This window comes from Frieseomelitta varia, unplaced genomic scaffold (genome assembly GCF_011392965.1).
Source record: "Frieseomelitta varia isolate USP_RPSP 00005682 unplaced genomic scaffold, Fvar_1.2 scaffold_217, whole genome shotgun sequence".
Lineage (NCBI taxonomy): Eukaryota > Metazoa > Arthropoda > Insecta > Hymenoptera > Apidae > Frieseomelitta > Frieseomelitta varia.
The window spans coordinates 598,141-619,244 of record NW_025109939.1 but is presented as its reverse complement, the minus strand read 5'-3'; the positions used below and the strand labels follow the sequence as shown (position 1 = coordinate 619,244).

The 21,104-nt window shown below is 42.9% G+C and overlaps 1 protein-coding gene across 16 annotated transcripts in view; it reads right to left on the bottom strand.

The window, feature by feature from the left end:
• Positions 1-19,051, bottom strand: part of LOC122527421 (protein turtle-like) — a 235,210-nt gene extending 216,159 nt beyond the window's left edge. For 14 of the 16 annotated variants that reach the window (XR_006306341.1, XR_006306340.1, XM_043651594.1 and 11 more), the window contains exon 1: positions 18,512-19,050. The gene's annotated coding sequence lies outside the window, so the exon portion shown is untranslated. Of the gene's footprint in view, positions 1-18,511 lie in introns of all 16 variants that reach the window. The other 2 variants (XM_043651603.1, XM_043651604.1) reach the window with 1 other exon arrangement.
• Positions 19,052-21,104: the final 2,053 nt, after the last annotated feature.

The window sequence follows — 21,104 nt, the reverse complement described above, 5'->3', positions numbered from 1 at the left end:
AGAAATACTCCTAGAACAGTTTAGATAAGTAGAGACGATCCTGTCTACGCTATCGAGTGCAACAAAGTCCAACGATGAATTCGTCGTATCTCGAATGGTGGTTTCTTTCCCTTTTTCACCGAGCCCTCGTATTTTTCCCTTTAACGGTCGGCCGACGAGTCTTTGAGAATCGACTGTCCACGTTTACGAGTTTAGTGGTATCAGGAAAAGAATGCGCGGCCTCTTTCACAGACAATCAGAGACGATTTTACGCTCGATCGTCGGTCCTTCCTACTTGATAGCTTTTACGGGACAGGTCAAGCAAGGAGAGAGAGAGAGAGAGAGAGAGGGGATACTGCTGTTAAAAACACGCCTAACGAACAGTACCAAATGAGTCGAAAATGTTATTCAGCCTTCGGTGTGGCCGTTCGCTCATAAAAGAGCTTCGAAAACATCGTGTCACAGTAACGACCGTTTCGGTATTATAGTCGTCCTTCGGTAGCTTTGTTCGAGAGAGAAAACTCCAATAATCGGTCTCCGTTCGATCGTACTCGAGTGCACGAATCGCTAGAAAGTTGAAAATTTCCTAGAGCAAGAGATAAGAGCACTGGGACACTTGGACACTTGGTTTCCATCTAAATTCCGCAACGACGTCGAGGAAACGGCGAAACCTAAGATGACGGGTAAGGGGGAGGGGGAGAGTGGGAGTTGATGATCAGTTTGTTCACAGAAATCGAGACTCGCAAGGCAAGTAGCCAGTGTACAATGTACAAGCCACAAACGGACTGAATATTCGCGCCACATTAATTGAAACTGCCGGCGCCGATGCGAATAGGTATGTATGTATTTGCAGAGTGATTCCCGGTAATTCCACAGGCATTCCGCTAATTAAAATATGACGCTGGCGGCCAGATCAACGTTTATAAATTCAGCTAGGACAGCGCGCGATCGTGATCCCTCAAGCATTATGATTCGCGTAAATTTCCCGCATTGGTTTGTCCCCTCGTCGTATTGCATTTCGCGGAAACCAATCGAGCGAGCCTTGCCGGGGAATATTAACTGCTTTCGTAATTTTCCGATAGACCATACCGTGCTACCGTATTCTCTCTCTTTAACGCGTACATGTTCCATGTACCCCGGAAATTCTCTTTAAAACGCTGATTGCCACGTCCTCTGACCAAGTCGCGCAAATAGCGAACAAACGCTGCTTCTATTGGCGCGACAAGTTCAACTGCTTTAATAATCACCCACCCACAACGAGACGGGCCGGAATATCGGCCGGACATTTGTACCGGTGAGAAGATAAAAAGGTAGGAAGCCAACGGCTAATGTGTACGATGGGTATATTTGATTCATCGATCGCTCCGAGTACGTTGATCCGTTGACCTTACGGTATAAATGTGACGTCCGTTTGGGCGTGAAATTTATCGACAGCTTCGGTTTTCTTTGCATCCCCCCGCACCGCCTCGCGCGTGGAAAACGAATGAACGTCGTAATTACAAACGTCAACGTTTTACTGGATTATATATGCACGTTGCACGATACGAGAAGAACGTTGGTCAAACACAAAGATAACACAAAAATTGGAAACATTCCTTGCGTCGAGAGCTCGACGCGGTTTGACGACTTCCAAGTCCGGCCGGGACAGCAGAAAGAATTATTTATCCATCGTACAGCCTGTGTGTGCGACTCGAGAAACTCCGTTGGCAACGTTTGCCAAAATTCCCCTGGCTTCAGTTGAAAGTAACGACCAGTGGCCAGGCAGAAAGGAGAAAAGATACGTTGGAAAATAGAAGAGAGAAGATATAGCGACCAGAGACACCGTTTGAATGAACGCATCGGCCGTTGCAATCAAAGTCAAAGATGGTTGTATGCACGAGGTGTCACATAACCTAGAAATGATTCTACGTGAAAAAACGAGAAAATGCTTGACTACGCGTTAAAAGAGTCTTGCTGTATACTTGAATTTAATTGATTCCGTAGTGAACAGGCGCGGATTCTAATAACACGGTTATTTTATTCGCAAAAAAAAAAGAGTGGAAAATGTAGAATAAAATTTTTTCGTTTGAGGCGCCGTTTTTAAGAAGATAGACTTTGAATACGTTTCGTTAAAAATTCCCTTGGTACCTGATGAATGTTCAAACTCACTTTCCCTCGAAAACGAAGCATCTTACAAAAAAATCGTATTCTACATTCTTTGCTTATTTTCGTACGCAGAACAACCTCCCATTAATTATTCTTTTCTGTCACATCCAGAATTAGCCAAATTCAAGCGTATACTCGACAAATATTCAAACGAAGGCTACAATGAAAAGATTTCGTTCTTCCTTTTCGACTTGTCTTTTCACGTGACTTAGTGTCGCCACTAGTTACGAGACACTCAGTACGTACACTTGGACAATACTGGAAAAGCAGTGAGAGACGAACGAGGGAGGTGACTTCCCTTTATTCCTGATCCCAGAGAGCACGGAACCGCGGCCTCGATCGGCCATTACTTAGAACTCGATTTATCGTCGGCGAGTAACGCGCCGTTGCTGCTCACAGCTGTGCTACGGATAATGCAGGTACAGGTGCAGAGAGAGGATGGCTTCCAGGACACACGAATTTATAACGGCTGGTTCGTATACGCGGCCGAGCTGGCTCGGATCGTCGCGTCTCTTTGGGAAACGAGACCGGGGGCTTTCCCCGGTATTTCCTTTTTTTTTTCCTCTTTCTCTTCTCACATCCTATCACACGGTTCGTTGCCTGTCCGTCACGAAAATCCCCCTGGGGAAAGATTTACAGACTCGTAAATCGTTCCCGATCTGCTCGGAAATGATGTTCGATCTCGTTTCGACAAAGAGACACAGACAGCCCGGATTACGTACCGACAGGCCTGGCAAGGTCCATTTCACGATTTCCAGCCAGATTTCGCTTGACTTCTGGCGAAGTAATTTCTCTCCGATACACGCGTTGGCGCGCGTGTATTTCGGAAGAGACGTTTCGAACCGAAACAGGGTGCGAGCAGGTAACTCGATTCATCCAGCAAGAATAAAAGAAAAGCCAGGTTCGTTTCTTCGTCCAGAGAGCGTCCTGCGTTTTCCCCGCTACCTTCTTACGTAGCGAGGATTTATAGCGGGGAAAACTGGCTTTTCAAAGAATAATCCGCAGGACGCGGAGAAAACTTCAAAATTGGGCTTCGAAGCACGGGAACTGGGCACCGTGATAAATTGGCCGAGAAGGATGTTTGCCGAGGTTCCTGCTTTGTTGGTCTCACGAGGGTCATAAGTTTCGGTAGGCCAATATCTTTTCAGCTGCTGCGACATCTATAATGCTAGTCATTATGCGCACGGAATACGTAAAGCGATCGATAAATCAGATGGCAATATGACAAATACGGTCGAAAAGGAGGCGGCTGAATCTTCTTCGTTCCAGCAATCGAATGTTTTTCGATTCGTCCATGCGTTTAATCGAGTTGTTCTATCGGTTGGACATTGCTCGCCATGTACAAACGCACCGATGTATCGCGGTATCGTAACAGGGACCTAAGGTTACGCACGACATGCGCTCGTAACGTCCAGCCACCAAGTATGTAGAGTACCTCTAGGTATTCGTGGCGCTGCTCTTCGAGCACTGGTTCACCTTGGACGTGTCTCGACTCCGACTCGCCTCGCGCACTCGACTTCGACTTTGGCTCGTCGAAGAGTCAGTTCGCTGCTCTTTCAAAAAGAGGATAATTCGATCGAGTATTGCTTATGGATAAATAGCTGGATGTTGGGCGATGGAATCCGAACGTGAAGCGAAAATCTCGGCGAAGATATAATATCCTAGGTGTTCTGTTCCAGAATATCCATCCACGGCTAAGAAGATATTGAGTCTCGTTGTTCGATCGACCACGATCGATACGGTGATTACTCGATTCTTCTAACCCTAACTGGGTATGAAGTATGCGAAATCCTTGATGGCAAGCCAATTCTCGCTTGTCACGAGAACGAAAAAAATAAAAGAAGAGAGAAAAAAAAGCGGAACAGCTAGATCGAGAGAGCCAAAGGTTTGACCACACGCGATAAAAGCACAAAGAACCGCTAGCAAAACGCGTAACACGATCTGTGGAATCTCTGTCCATCGACCGTTAACCACCAGCAGTTGCGTTCTAGCTTTTCGAACAGAGGAGAATTTCCAAGCCCCGAGGGGGAGATCGAACAAAAGCGTCAAAGTTCTTTTACCGTTTCGGTAGAGAAGGAACGTTGCACCAGAAGACATTACCAGATGTTTAGATTTGAAATTATACCTTCAGGAGGAAATTTCAATTGCGCTTTCGCGCCGGCAACGGTGGCTCGCTACTTTTCGCAGAGACGTGATTTCAAAGGGACAAAGAAAAATATGAGAGAGACGTTTTCGTTGCTCGCAACATCGGTACAATTGATTCATTAACTACATCTACAGCGTCCAGACAATGTTTAAACGACGCTCTTTGCGAGGCATTCAAGCACGAAGACAGCTTCCTTCCTTCCGGTCGAAACTCCACGACCGGGTTCAGCAATTCTACAAAGTTAGTTTCGACTACTCTGGCCACGAGTGCCCATCACAGCCGCGTTCGAATGTTCCTTTAACACCGGGGTTACGACTGCTGCTGCTACAGCGTGGAGTCGGCCGACCGCGATCGTTACAAGTAATAATATAGCGTCTACAGGCCAGGTAGATGTAGTTTCGCCGGCGGATTCTACTTCCAAGTTTGCACGATTTTTAAAAACCGGTTCCCACCTCGGAGAACCCGAAACGATCCTTCTTAAGGCGACACTCAGACTCGAAGATACCATCCTCTTACTCTTGCGAAACTTTCTAACTGTGTCTCGAGGATTCAACGAGCTCTTCCTCGTGGAATTCCCGTATTCGTCAAAATTACGCTTCGATCTTAGAGCTTTCCTATTATTTTACATTCGCTTGTCGTTTGTTATCAAATCGTTCGAGGGAACAATTTTCCCAAGAAAATTGCGTCAATACAAATACACCTTGGGCATTATCCACGAAACTTCGAGGTATAACGTAGCTGTATTTATAAACGTTGCTTGAAAGTTTACACGGTTTTTTAAGAACTGGTTTTACGAAAACAAGTTAAAACAACCCCGGCTACGATGACATTCGGCTGTTAAAGTAAGTACGCTCCTCTCGTGCTCGCGAAACTCTATAAAAACTTTCAGCCATTTCAAGAAGTTGGTTTTGACTAGTGTACGAGCCAACGTCTTGCGCGAGATCTTGCATACGTACGCGGTATATTCCAGCCTCGAATATATTCTACGTCCAACGAGAGAGAGTGCTCTACCCACGCATCGTGTACGCGATCAAGATGGGTTATAAAAATGGCTAAACTCGAACGAAAATCCGTCGATCGAGTAACGATACAACAACACGCAATTGTATAAAATTGATATTAATTGAGAAGAGCTGCAATTCGTCCGACTTGTCCAAGAACTCGCATCAAATTAACCTTTCAGTCTTCACTTGACTTATGAAGATTCCTAGAAGATTCGAGGATTCCTTTTATTTGTTTCATGTTTCTTCTTCCACGTTGATTCCGCGTACTACCGAATTTCTTTACACAATGATAAAGATAATAAACGACGAACGACAATCCGTCCGGCAACACGTTACGGCTGAAATTCTCGCCAGAAACGATCCTTCAATCGGTAAGGGGTCACGACCGCGCCCTGAGGAAGCGAGCCGATCGTTCGGGAAAGTGAACAAACCACGTTCCATCCCTACCACCATCGCGGAACCAAGGTTCTCCCTTTGCTCCATGCCCATCTGCGTGGTTCTGATCCGACCATCCGTGGTCCCACGATTCCCTCCGATCCGCCCAACATCTTTCCACTCTGCGACCGCATCTTTTTCTTCGTCTGCCAACTCGCTCGCTTCATCGGCCAACAACGCCTCTTCAGTCTGGTTTGATCTCTCGCTCTACCTGCTTCACGTTTTTCCTCCATTCAATCGTTGCAAAACTTCTCTCTTTCTCTTTCTCTCTCTCTCTCTCTGTCGCTTCTCCTTCTCCTTCGAATATCGCGTCCGATGTCCCTTTCGTGCTCTCACCTTGTTTCATCTCGTCCTCTCTCTCTCTCTCTTTCTCTCTCTCTAATAACTGCTCTCACAGGCACGGCAGAAGTTCCAGCAGAAAGTTACGGAGAAGCGAAGGATCGGCTCGTGAATATGAGAACAGTTTAGGCGAAACCAGTGCCCGTCGAGAGGATCGGTCAGACCGGTATTCCGGTCTGTGAGTAATCCCAAAGGTGTGCTCCTATGTTTACAAACACGAGCAGAGTTGAAGGAACCATGAATGACCAATGCGTGGAAACGGCTCGATTCAACGTAACAATCAACCTCTTTACTTTCGTAACACGAAATCGTTCACTACATATATCTGCTGTACATCTGTCGTTTCTCTTTTTTTTTTTATCTACCTAGGATCAGATTTAATCGCCTAGTTGTTACAACGATACCGATATTCGACAAGTGCGCACGCGAAGAAACAAGGAACATATTTTCAATCGTGGAAAACGCAGATTCACTAAACCTCAACGCGAGGAGATAACGTTTGACGAGCGCGACCTGCCCGAGGCATGTATTTAATACCAAGCACGAAGCTTACGTGCATCTGAAACGTTTCATTCGGCTACGCGTAATTACCATCGAACGGCAAAGACGGTCGGGTGTTGGTTAAGCTCGGTGCAACGAATCCGGGAATAACCGGAAGATACGCGATGTGTTCAATACGCTCTCGCGCGGCAAGATTCCAGCGAAATATCCAACTCTGATGCTAAATTCGCGAGAAGACGAGATAGGAAGGGGAAACCGAGGAACGAGCGTAAGAGAAAGAAAGAGAGGGATATAAGAGAGAAGGTAGTGGAAGAGACGAGAAGAGGAGAGAGAAAGGATACACAAGAATAGCAGATGGCGAAAGGAGAATAGAGCTCGTTTCGTTTGCTTTTTCCGTGTAGTTGGAATGAACTTACTTTGATACGCTGATCTCGGAGATTAACTGATGCCCTGAGGATTGATGGTAAATTCGTCTATCAGAGGCCGAAAGGTGGCAATAGAGGAGAGTACGTAACGAACAGATAGGTGACAGATGACTACTAAATATTGCTTCTTGAAGCAAATGTTTTATAAGAGACTCCAACCAACGATTTATTCATTTTAATACGTTGTTATATGCAAATGGGTTGAAATTATACCTGCAAGTGGTCACACCGGATTACTCATTTCATTTACAGTCTATTTCATTCAAATTAATGTACATTTAATAATCTGCGCAGTAATAATATGCATTTAATAATCTTCAACATGTCTGAACGTTAGGTAATGCGCTCAACTCGTAAACTTGGTTCGGCTAATTTTTCATATTCTGTCAACGATGTTTCTCCATCGGCATCTGTGATCTCAGAGTTTCGTGTAATTGGCAAACGTATATACAGACTGTCCTGGTAATCGATGATTACCTACGTGAAACAACGAGTCGAAAAGGAACAATAAAATTTTTTACCAAGTTTTTTTTTTTTGTTTTCGAGAAAATCGAATTTGAAAATTTATCATTTTCACCCTGTGAAATGGAATACGTCTCATGTGTCGACAATTAAACAAATATTCGCGAGTACGAGTTTCATTTTGTGAAAAAAAATATGTATAGGGTATAATCACGAAATCTTGGATTCAGTGAATGATAGTAACTCATACATTTTTGCGTAGAGCTCGCTTTAATCCGTTCGCTCTCGAGATTAATTCGAATGTCCCCAAGGATCGCTAGTAAATTCCTGTATCGAGCATGCCAAAGGGCAAGACGTAATACCGCGAAGACTCCGATGTTGATCGTCAGCTCGAAGTTTCCTTGGAAAATTAGCGAAATGTCAACGCATTCGTACGATCACGAGCGAATATCAACGGAAACTACAACTACCAATTTGGCAAATCAATCGAACACACGATCGTTGAAATATTTCATCGATGTTCGAGATACGAATCACCCGTCTCATTCCTCGAATAGTTAACACCGAAATCGAATTTCTACTTGTAACATTATAGCAGGTATCGTCCCTTTCGAATCGATTCAGGTAAAACCACGTCCACGGTGTCGAAGGTAGCACCATAGGTATTTGACACTTGGTCGAAAAGATACAAACGATACGCACGAAAAAACGAAGACTCCGCGTGGGAAAGTCAACGTTTTGAGAAAACTTGAGATGATAGATGAAACGTCACACGGTTTCGAAGGCAATGTTCTCTTTCAGCGTAACTTGAGTATATTTCTGACGTTGAAAATTCCTTTTATTCGCACACCTTTTATTTATATGTAGATAACGTAATTAACTTTCCGTTCTTTCAAAAGAAGTTAATTACTCATTTAACTCAATGATACCCCGCAATTAGAGATTCGCGAAGTGCATAATTTCGCTAATTATCGATATTGTTCCTCTAATATTTTCAAACGTGTACAGATTGCAAATCGGGCGTCGATTGGAGAAACTGAATCGACGAGAGGAAAAAAGAAAAAAAGAAGAAAAAGGAAGAAAAAAGAGGAAAAAACGAAAAGCAAAGCGAGCCATGTTGCGAGCGAATGCATTTTTCGAACGGTGAAAAGCCGAGATACAGGAAAGTTTTTACCAGTTGAAACTCGGGATCCCCGGACCACAAATTGCTATCCATTCAGGATTATTTGAAATTCGAAGAAACTTTTGCCTCAAGTGGTTTTCTTCCTTGAGTGTCGCGGGCGAGTTCAATCAACTCGAGTCTTTCCGATTCGCTTCCCAAGCCATTCGCGTTCTCCTTTTTACCTTTCTTCTTCCAGTTTTCCGATTATACCCCAGCATTTAACATATTCATCGAGCGTATTCGTCCACCGGCTGCCGCGTTCTAGTCGTTTGACATTTTCGATCAAATCGCGACTGTTTTGCACGCTGTTTCGCTCTCCCTGCGTTTTCCTCCGTTGCGCCGCGTTTCAACGAGAACGTAACAGGATATCTAGAAACTCGAGAGCGCGACGAATAATCACGCGTGAATAAGGACGGGATTACGACGCCGGCGTATTGAATTCCGTGAAATTGGCAGAAATCAGAGTGCACGGCCTGAATGCTTGTAATCGTGGAAAAATATCGGGTCACGTTTGCACGCGTGTCGAATGGAACGAGCGTACTCCTTCACTAGGTCCGGGTGAAATAAGAAGCTTGAATTAAAGGTATTTCATGTCGGGAGATACGTGACTGCCGACGTATCACCGATACGTTTGTAAAGATACTGGACACGATTCTAAGATTCTATTCATGCTCGCGTAGAACGACACACTCTGTATCGCCGCGGCAATTGTAAACTACGTGTTACTGTATTACCAGGTTTCAATTAATATCATCTTTAGACAGAAATATCGACACTTGGTACCTTGGTCTGACAACTAAATAGGCCAAGTTACGCAGAATCTTACCTACAACCTCAATGTGACAAAAATTTGACAGAGAACGGATCTCGTATTTTACGATCTTTATGTTATAAAAACTTGCCAACCCATAGAACGACTTTTATATATTGTTAGAACTATATGTAACAAGTTATATGTAGCTTCTAGTGAAACTGAGACTGAAATAATCTACAAAAATTATTTAAAATTGAATATTAAAATGATATTAGTTACGCTACTAAATTACAAAAATATACAACAATCTATAATTAGTATCGTGAATTACTGGAATCAACCAAGTTTTAAGAACGATATATGTATATCTTTCTCCTCAGATTTTACGAACTTCGGCTCTTCCTTTAATACGCGGTAAACCTGCTACGAGGGTAGTTTATTTTTTCCCACGACTCATCGTTAGTATCCAGAACGTGGAGCTACACGCTAGCACGCTGTCTCGTCCTTTAACCACCACTTAAGTGTCGTTTAACGACTTTTTTGTTTGTTAACGCTGTTGTTTCTTACATATTGTTCTTAACGCGGTCATTTTCTTTTTCCCTCAGCTGCCATAGATTTTCCTTCCATTTTCCACTCATTTTTATACTCCCCTGCTCGTATATCAAAGTAAACTCATCCATGAATAATATCCTTGCATCGAAAGGAATATCACGTACTTAACCCTCTCGCAATTTCTCTATGTGCCATATAGAAGTATAAAAGCATTGTTAAAAATTAAAATTAATGCGTCGACGCGTGAAACTGGGAACTACGTAATATTTTCACCGAATGTTCTTTATAACAACCTGTCAAGGCTTCAACGATTTGTAGCTCATTTACGTGCACGAAGAGCTTAATTTGGTTGAGCTATTAACACAATGGTTTCGTTGATTTATAACTGCTGTAACAGAGGAAGGGAGGAAGCAAGGTGACGTGAGAGAAAGAAAAAGAGAAAAAGAAGGAAGAAGGTAATTCACTGAAAAACAGAGATCCATACGCGCCGCATTGTCGGCAAATTTGCATTTATTGACTTCATAAAATATTCCGACACATGATTTGAATCTAACTCGCTTCTCTAATGTATGACAATTATGCATTCCGTATAATAAAGCAACCTCAGTCAAAACAACGATAATTACCGATAATTACCGATAATACAAGCAATTATTCTACGTTCTGATGACGTACGATGAAACCGATTAAGATACATTAAATTCATGCGCAACTAATAACATTGTTTCAAAATCTGAAGTGTAATTCACGCGATGAATGAAATAATAATAGTCGGCGCGGTGGCTAATAATTTGGATCTTTCAGCAACGATGCGATAAGTGCACCGAATTGTATCAACAAATCAATGATTATGCAGCTCACGATTCTCCCTTACATACACAGTGAAGGATCTGTTGTTATAATCAAAGACAATGCGCAAAGTTACTGAACCATGAGCCTGGTATCGACTTTGCGATAGGTCGCGTGAAGAAAAGCCAAAAAAAAGAAAGGATCGAAAAAGGACAATGGATGAGAAAGGAGAGCATAGAAGATCACAAGTTGGAGAAAAGGGGGTGAAAAAAAAGAAAGAGAGAAAAGAGAAAGGAGAAGAAGAAGCCGGATGAAAAAGACTCGAAAGATTTCTGTTATTTGACGTAATGATCCTCGTGGAATGCGACGAACGCGGCTGGGAGAATATTTCCTCGGCAAGGCAATTTTACCTGGCTCCGTTTCTCTCTCGAAACTCCCTTCTTCACCTTATTTTCTCCCTCCTCTGGAACATGTCTTCGATCTAAGAAGAATTGAACGAAATGCCATCTTCGAAGCAATTTCTTTTAAAATTCCGCGCTAATTTCTCAAATAGGGAAATATTGTACGGCCGTTGCTCGAGGAGAATAATTAAAATTCCGCGAACGAATACTGTTCTGCTGATTAAAAATACCAAAAGAATTTCCGGGATGAACACGAGACGTGTTCAACGGTCGAATGGGCCAAAAACTTGAAAGAGATTATATATACGAAGCGTATAGATGGAAGACGCATAAACTGTTCAAATGTATCCCTCAATTGAAAAGAGTGCCGTCGTCGAGTTTCCTGCTGAAGGAAATATACGCTGCCGTGTACTCTCCAATATTGCCCGAGAAAAATACTTCACCTAACCAAATTACTCACCGCCAAAACCTACCATCGTTTTCCGATAAATGTGTAGCAGGAACCCCTGCATCGAAAATCTACCGCGGGAAAAGAGAGAAACAGGAAGAAACAGACATCGGCTCCTTTTAATCGGGGAAAGTGCTGCCCGGTGTAGTTTATGAAAAAAGATAGGAGGGAAGATATTGCAAATTTTTCCGAATTTTTTCCGGCGAATAATGGAAAACGCACGTTGGAAACTGTCGTTCTCGCGCGATTTCATCGTACACGCGTGGTGTAGCTCCCGTGAAAAATTTTAACTACGCTCTTGCAGCTTGATTAATTCATCGGGGCAATTTCGCGGAGAACACACGGCTAAATTATATTCATGAAATGCCAACATGTTGGAGTGACGTAGCATACGCGTTGAAACGATCCTTCGGGAATCGCCCCTGAGAAACTCTATTATCAAGCGCACGCGTAGCAAAACGAAACGAAATATTGATACGAATAAAACAACACGAATCGACGAGGGCAAGCAACTTTCTTCGCGAAACGATAACCGCGAGACACCAAAGAAATTTTGACGAGAAACGTCGACGAGTTTCTACTAGACGGAAGAATCGAACAAGAGGGTTAAGACCTGTCATTCTTTCCGAGGCTCGGCCAATCACGCAAAGTGCTTACCTATCCATGTGCCTGTCTCTGTGTGTACTTTTGCTCGCGCGAATATTATACACACGTGCATGTGCATAGAGTATACACGCACGTGTACCTACGCAAATATTTACACGCATGATGTGTGCCATATAAGCGAGTAGGCAGGTATTTCGGTCTAAACCTCCATTATCGAACGAGAGAGAGAGAGAGAGAGAGAGAGAGAGAGAGAGAGACTCATGGAGAGCGTGCAAGCGAAAGTAGAAGAGAAGGTTGAAAACCACCCTCTATACCAACTATCCGGCCTTCGGCGAAGAATCAATGCGACCACTTCCCTATACACCGCATCACCACCCACGCTCCTCTTCCTCCATCGTCTCTCTTTCTCTCTATCTCCCTCTCACACAGACACACACACACACACTCTCTCTCTCTCTCTCTCTCACTCTTTTTCTCACAAAGAATAAAATATATATACGCGCACGATGCGAAGAACTTGTAGTCCAGTGCGATTTACGCACCGATGAAGTTTCATTTTTCAATCCAATTTACGTGGCGAATGGCCAAAGCAAAACGAGCGACAATCGGAGCATCGTTAAGCATCGGTGGAATTTATCGGTGATCGTCTGACGAGAATGAGAAAGAGAAAGAGAGAGAACTAAACTGTAAAGAAGATTTGCACCGAAAAGTTGCAAGGAGGGACGGGGAGGGATATTTGTAAGCGAGAGGTAAACTTCCCCGTTCAAGAGAAATATGTTACAAGATTTGCACAACTTTCTCGTAAACGCGATTATTCAAATTTCTGAGTTTACGATCTTCCGGAAGGCAACACCGACAACACTGGCGGCGACGCGACAGGGAACGACGTAAGCTGAAGAAATCGCGGATAATCATACGTCGCAGGAACCGATGGTTGAAAAGCAACGGAAAACGATTGGAAGGCTGTGTTAACGTCGCGCGCGAACCGAATGATATTTCGACCCCCTGGGTCGAGGGGGCGCGACGAAGAATCGAAAATCAGGTAAGGGGAGCGAGCAAGTGGAAGGGCTTACGTGACTGCAATGTGCAAAATTGTCCTTGGTCGAAGGAAACAGCAGCCCGACAGCCGTGCATTATCCACGACAGAGAGTGGAACATATGCAAAGCGCCTAGTCGAGGGGTTCTAAAGGCAACTGGAGAATTTTCGGTAGCGAAACTTCATTGGAATAACACACAACGAACCCTGAGCGAGGGAAGAGGAATATAGAATTCTGATACACCGACGTGACGTGTTTTCTTTTTCCTTTTTTTTTTTTTTTGTCGTTGTAGACAAGGAGAAATACGTTTGTCGTTGTAGACAAGGAGAAATACGTGTAACAGGGCTGAAGAAAAACCCTGAGAGAACACTCTCTCCTTTGAAGAATCTTGCTCGTCCGATTGTTGATTGATGCGATGGTTTATCGTATAAAGGATAGAGGGACAACAGTCCATCGAGATATTTTTCAAAGGAACAAACGTTGTGAAATATGAAATGACGCTGAAAATAACAAGAGGACCATCTCTCGGGTTTCTCGAGCTGTTTCCTTCGACGACTTGTCCACGTGTAACAAGACTCCTGCCCGTGACAGTGTACGTCTTTTTCCTTTCTTTCTCTCCGCTCCCGTATCTTTCTTGTTCAGTGGACAAGTTATCGATAAACATTTTCCATTGATATGTAAATTCCATACTTTCGTCCAACGAGCGAGCAACATCCTCTAAAACGTTTTTTTGCATCCTTCGCTTTTTATCCGTTTTTCGTCGCTGTTTGAGACGATCGCGAGTGTGAGACGATTGCTGTACTGTTACAGACAAAAGAGATGTTTCTTTCGAAACGAGGTGAAACTCCAAGGAAATTATTCTAGCGATGCTTAACTTTCATACGAGACATAAACACGTCTTTAGCTCAAAATTCCGAAACCTTACGAACGCTGTTAGAATAAACTACGAGTCGATAAATTCCAGTCAGTTGTCGAATCCACTCGTCTAAAGTCAATTACGACTAACGTTATTCGCTGGAATGCAGAAAATAGCACGTAGCGGAATGTTCCGGTGATCGATGCGGCACAACAACCAGCCTGGCCAGAAGATGACTTTGTATACATCTAAAAATGCCTCGGGAAAAAATCGCAATGTCTGTCTAATTTCAAGAAAATCTACTTAACTAGTTTCCAATGTTGATTTTCTCGAAAACGAGGCAAAAATTCTTGCCGGCTTACCTCCGCCGATTGATTACAGAATCGGCCTTTAATCGCGTAGAATCTCTGTACAGATTGATCGAAAGAAAGTTTTCGTTCCTGACAAAGATCAAGGACACACGCAGCGCCGTTTACTAAATAAAAAGACGAACTTCCCAAAAGGGAACAGACTTATTGCCGGAAATGGGGAACGGCCTCAAGGCCATTTCAATTCGGAGCACAGTCATTAAATCGAGCAGATGCGCGGCGAGAAAGAGGGTCGCAAGACGGACAGCCCTTTCACCTGTCGCGCCGCTTTCGAGTAACGAACGCTCAACCCTAGCCGATTTCCATGTTCCTACCCCTCGCGTCGAGGTAAGGTAAATGCTGAGCCTTCCACTACAATGAGTTACCAGCCTGTTCTGACCACAAATACGCTGAATATGCATGAGGCCCTTGTCTCTACTATCGGTACGTACGTCCTCGAATTAGGTTTCCCGCAAGTTCTTCGAGTTGTCCTGTTCGCGCTGGTGCTCCAGCCACTCCAGCAGCACTCTAGTCACCTCTCGTAACCTTCTCGAGGGGGCTACGCTTCGTTGAACCACCGCCGCGCTTTTCTGCACGTACCCCTTTTGGCTACCACTGAGCTCGAGAGCTTCTTTGACCACGAATCGATAAATCGGAATCGAAATTCCCGGCGCCGCGAATAAGAACAACGTCCGAAAGAAAAAGAAAACCGGCCAACGCGAACAAAGGGTGCGCCGGTGTATGCGAAACGAAAAGATACCTAACGTGGTGTAAAGGGCCGTTTGAATATAAAACGCTTGAGAACGACCGCTCGGTTCTTCGTCATTGATTTTCAGATCGTGTAAATATGAGACTCGGAGAGAGACTGTAACTCGACTGCTCCTCTATTTACAATCAAAGGCAATCGTGGAATAACGCGAACTCCCTTTGCTTTCTCACAAATATTTTTGCGCAAACACGCGAGTCATCGTGGCATTCTACGGATACGATTACGATCCTAAAGTATGCCTGCCAAGATAATGCGTCAACAATGTTCTCACGTGTAATAAGATACAATCCGAGTTTCCTGTTGTACGACAAAAAGGAAGCTCAACAAAATTCCACTTTTCCGGACGCCTACCGCAGGAAAGTAATTCCCTTTCCGTTCTTCTCCTCCAACATGTTTTTCCGTACTGTTATTTCGCTGCCACGGCGAATAATAAACCTTAGAGGAGAACACGGAGAGTTCTATGCTTTTAATTGTTTGCCATTACGGAATTAAAGTAGATCCAACCGCTCAGACTCTTCTGGCAAAAAGACGAAAATAATTCTCTTTTAAACGATCTGCGCTATACATGTATTTATATACATACACACATACACGTAATATATAATACACTATATTATTTATATTATATATTATGTATTCCACATTATAAAACGTGTCTCAAATTGAAATTCCAGAATTTCGAGAGAATGTAGAAGATACTAATAAACTAAGAAGAAAAGCTCCTTTAGAGATTTGCTTGTTTTTGAAGAAATTGCAAAGAAGGAAACAAAAAGGTCCTCATTTTTCCATCGTTCATGCCATTATCTATTTTATCATCTTATAATATAATTTATTATCGTCTATATCATCTACTTGATAAAGATACTGTTCAGAAAACCAGCCTTTCGCAGCAACGCAATCATTACATCGAACATTGACTACTCCAGTTACAGCTAGACATTGTTCCAATAATATTTGATACATCAAATTACGGTTTGGTCTCTCTCAATTGCTCTCTTGAGTTGACTGATATATCGAACAAACTTAGTGAACAAACGAGAAAATGAAAATCTTTTTTTCTTTCTTTTTTTTCGCGATTTTTTCGAAAAGCAAAAAGGAGCAAATCTCTAAAAAGAAGTTTTGAGATTTAAATTCAGAACATCTTAATATTATATATTATATATTTATGTATATATTTGTTATTATTATATATGTATTCATACACAGAGCTATATGTATTCGAGGAGAACAAAAGCGAGATATGATCGAGCATGAGAAGAAAAGATTTTCGTCTTTTCGCGTGCGAATTCGGTTTCACGATAGCGTGCACCACTGTAGAAAGAGAAAGAGAAAGAGAAAAAGGAATGAGAAAAACGTTTCACTTCCAGCACTTGCTTTTATTTTCAACGTCACGCGCCGCCTTTGCTTCACCCGCAAACAATGCATCTACGATCGAAAGAATTTTCGTCTCATTAAAAAATAATTTATCCGCTCTTCTCTCTCTCTATCTCTCTCTCTCTCTCTCTCTGGTTCTCTCGTATACTCGCATCGAGACTTTTAAAAGTTTATCACGCTCAACATATATGTATGTACATATTTATAGGAAATACCGGTCTCGCTCGATACTGGCTCGCAGCCCTTTGCATTCGAAACAAATACACGTACACGTGTGCAGGATCCGCGAATGTAAAACCAATATCGGTACGGCGTGGTTATCTACATATTGCAGATATAGCAATATTCTATAAATAATCCGTACAACTGTGTTGGGACTGAGAGGGAGAGAGAGAGACGCGGTAGAACGCGGTGAAACAATTCACCATCGTACGTGAAAAAGATCTGCCTACTTTTTCATCCACAAATTCTATCTGCAGTAATTCTCAAATTATTATAGCGTATTGGCGTGCACGCAAGAAATATATAAATAAAACGTGTAGGAACGATCTATATCTTTGAATACAAAAACTCGCGTGATACACACCCATTTGTGTCGCATCATCCGTATTACTATATATATATTTTTTTTTATAACACCCCTTTCATCAAGATCATCTGACTAATTATATTAACCGGATTTTGTATAAAATTTTCAGGTTTTCTTTTCTTTTTCTTTCTTTTCCTTTTTTTCTTTTTTTTTTTTTTATCACGAAAGAAACTTGAAAAGCGTTTTTTGTAGCTACGTAAATATTTGTACGACCGTGGTAAATAGATACAAACGAGGGGAAAGGGGACAAAGGGATTTTCACCCTCACGGAAGCGAATTTCTCCGGTGACGCGAGGCGCTATCAAGAAAGAGAAAAGAGAATTCACAGGTTGTCAGTCCAATTCCTTGCCACGATCTGTCGCGGTGACTTATTTTTCGACGTGCGCGACAAGCATTCGCGAAATTCAGCAAATCCCCGTATTCTCGCGCCGCGGATGTCTGCATGATTTAAATCTCGAGACGTAACGATTTCGAGAAAACGGATTGGCGTCTCGTTGCATTGTACATAGTGCAAGCTAAGGCGAAGAACGCCGGTTCAACGAACTGGTAGGAAACGTGCAGGCACATTCTATGAATTACAGAGTTCTGCATTTCAATCTAGAACCAACCAACTGATCGACCGTAGCGACGCGATTCAAAAATGCACAAGGCATTTGTGAACGTTTCTCGTTTCTTCGAAAGCTTCTTCTCGAACAACACGTTGATCTAATCGTCATCGTGCAATTGCTACCATTGAATCATCGAATGAAGTTCGTACGTGAATCGTGGGTAGCCGCGAAAACTCAAATATTGAATGAAGCATGACAAATGTCAACGCGGAAACGACGAAACGCCTGAGTGAAACGTCTCTGGTGAAACCCTCTCGAGCGAGCTCGACAAATATTTACGACTTCTTTCAGCACAGATTTTTACATCGAACTCGTATTCGGTTCAAGTTCCGCGATTTCTGACGAATGTGCTCTGCTGCTCGGTAAATAAGTACCATCTACAAAGACACTAGCGCCACTAGAATCTGATACCAAATACCGGCAAACTTCTAATGTTTAACGTTTAATGTTTGCATGTATCTTTGTCAAATCCTCGCATCGATAGCATAGGTAGTGCTACATTTCCAAGGGTACTGATACAGCGGACGATGACGTGGCTTCGTCAACATTTTACATTTTATATTTCTAAGTTTGTCCGAACGTATGCACGATCGCAGAGTAAAAACACCTAAGAAATAGAATGCAGAACCCGAACAACAAACCGCGGAAAGGTCAACAAACGCTGCTATCGGCAGGTAGAAGAGAAAGCGATTAATCAACAGGAAGAGACAGAGAAAGAAACAGAGAGAGAGAGAGGGAGGGAGAGAGAGAGAGAGAGAGAGAGAGAGAGAGAGAAGCACTTACCAAGAAGGACGAGGAACGTCGCGGTGAACGGAGCGATCTCGCAGGATGCAGATGAAAAATCCTCGAAAAGCAACAAAAGAGGCACTGGATAAACGACGGCTCGCGGAACACAAAAGGGTTCAGTCACAATAAAAGCACGTAACGACACCCGGCGGCGGTCGAGGGATTCGTAGAGTCGCGCCGCTCGACTTGACTGCCGGAAAAAAACAACGGCGTCGCGAACTTGACGCGCAATCTCTGGCGCGACGCTTAACGAAACCAATATATGTATATGACGGAGAAAGAACGGAACGGGAACGAGAATGGGAACAGAAACTGAACAACGCGTCTCGATCGCGCCGTGCTCGCCTGAAACGGAATATCTCCGTCCGCGGACAGCGATGATGGAACGACACGAGGGCGGAAGAAACGTGAAGGAAAAGAGGAAAGGAGCGGCGAGAAGCAATGTGGGCACGTTGTTTAGCGCGGACGAGTTTCGGAGCTTCGAAAGTAGCGACACGTAAACGGAGCAGTTTCCCGTGCGAGGCTCTACCGGGTACTGGGGGTTCGAGCCGGGCTATCGAACGCACCTCCGCGCGCCGACCAATGGGCGCCATCGCCGCGCACCGCTCGGCGAATCAACGACAGCGACACCGGCATCGTCCACACACGCCGGGACCGAAGCGCCGTAATCAAAATCTGTCGGTGACACTGCTTTTATTACGTGTGTACACATTAATCCCTAAATTATTTTTCTTCCCGCACTAATACGTTTGCCGCTCATGCAGCCGCTCATCGATCGATTCCACCGTAATATCGGATAAACGCGAGTAACACCTCCTTGATAACATCACGTATATTAATTGCGAGGAGAGATTGAAAGTAAAGAGTCTTTGGCGCGATTGATTCCTCTTTCTTTTTTTCTTTTTTTTCAAACAAATTCTTGACAAAGCAATTACGCGTGAAATTTGCTCATCTTTCTTTTCCTACCATTGCCATACGTTTCTTCGCGTTCGAAAGCGTCTGATTTATGCGTTACGTGGAAGTACATTCTGCAAAATTGCGATGGCACGAGAAATACAATAACGGTACGCGCAACGAACGCAGCCACGATGCCGATCCCTTGGGCAATAACCGAGATGGGATTGCCCTAACGCATATTAACGCTTCTAATTTATGCGAGTCCATCGACCGTGCAAGATCGCTCAAACCCTGCTCACTATTCAACCATAGTATCGCGGTCGGTCACTCCGCGCAAACTGCCAAGCGTGTCACTGCGATCGCGTTGATGAATGGCTACAAAGTACAAAGGGATAGGGAACACTTGTAGTTAGAAACCTTAGCCTAATCCAGTTATCTTCAGACAGGTTCTGTAGAAACTGAATAATTATTGTTGATTATTGCAATTTGAAATTTGAACCTTGACGAAACTTGAAATTTGAAACTAGATTGTGTCGTTCCGTGTTCGCCGGCACGCGTAAATTGTCAGCAAATCATTTCATTTGCGAGACGATAATCGTGCTCTTGAGTATATCTTGACACGAGAGGACAATAGAATATATTAACGTCTCTTCCAATTACGCATATTAGCATTTCTAGGGAATGTCATTAAATTAACAGCATAGTGATAAGAAAACACTTTGAATCAAAGAGGTTTGATTAATTGATAACATTTGAAAACAGTTAACAAAGACAGATGGAAGGTAATACCCCTTTTAATTGCGTGCAATAAACTCGAATGCATCACAGACTGAAAGAGAATTGAACAGTTTTATCAAATTAATGAAATATAATTTCGTAATTACGCTCGATTTTTAATTATAAAAGCTAGATGTCACACGCGAACGATACTTGAAAAAAGTGGAGATCATTCGAAGGAAGTAATTAATTTTCCACGAAACATTTGATTCACGAATAACAAAGTAAGTACAGTGCAACCTTTTACCAACAAAGATATTGCCCTCTAATTGGACAAAAGAATTTCATTTCCCGAACTTTCATGGGATAGTTCAAACGACTGCTTCCCTTTTGAATAATCGTTTATGGAACTTTTCTCACTTTACCGGATTACCATACTATCGTGCAATAAGAACCGACCTGCAGTTTCTCGCGCACCATTTTACCTCGTGGATACTATCATTTTTCTTAGCAAACGTTCATAAACGTATCTTTATAATCATGATAATCACTGAAATAGCGACCCATCATGCTACACTCGCGCTATTTATAACATGGAATACGATGTTAATGTAAGAAAGAACACCAAAGACAAATTTTTAAATACATTCTTAACACGAAATACCAAAAGATTGGTATCTACTATTTTTTTTTGCAAATTACAAGCCTGTTCAAACTTAAATAGATGACTGAACAGAATAGTTAGACTACAGATTTTAGTATCAATACAAGAATACGAAAAATATCCAAGATGTAGTCTTTGCTGGAATATTTAATAGACAAGACAAATCTTGACGTAGCATCTATTCTTGTAGTTCTCTTTTATAAAACTATGAAATTGCACAAAAACCGTAGTCTAGTAATGGTAAACTGAGCTAATGCGTCCATTTTCAGGGACAAAGATATTCCGACAATCCATAATCGTCAACGATCGCGA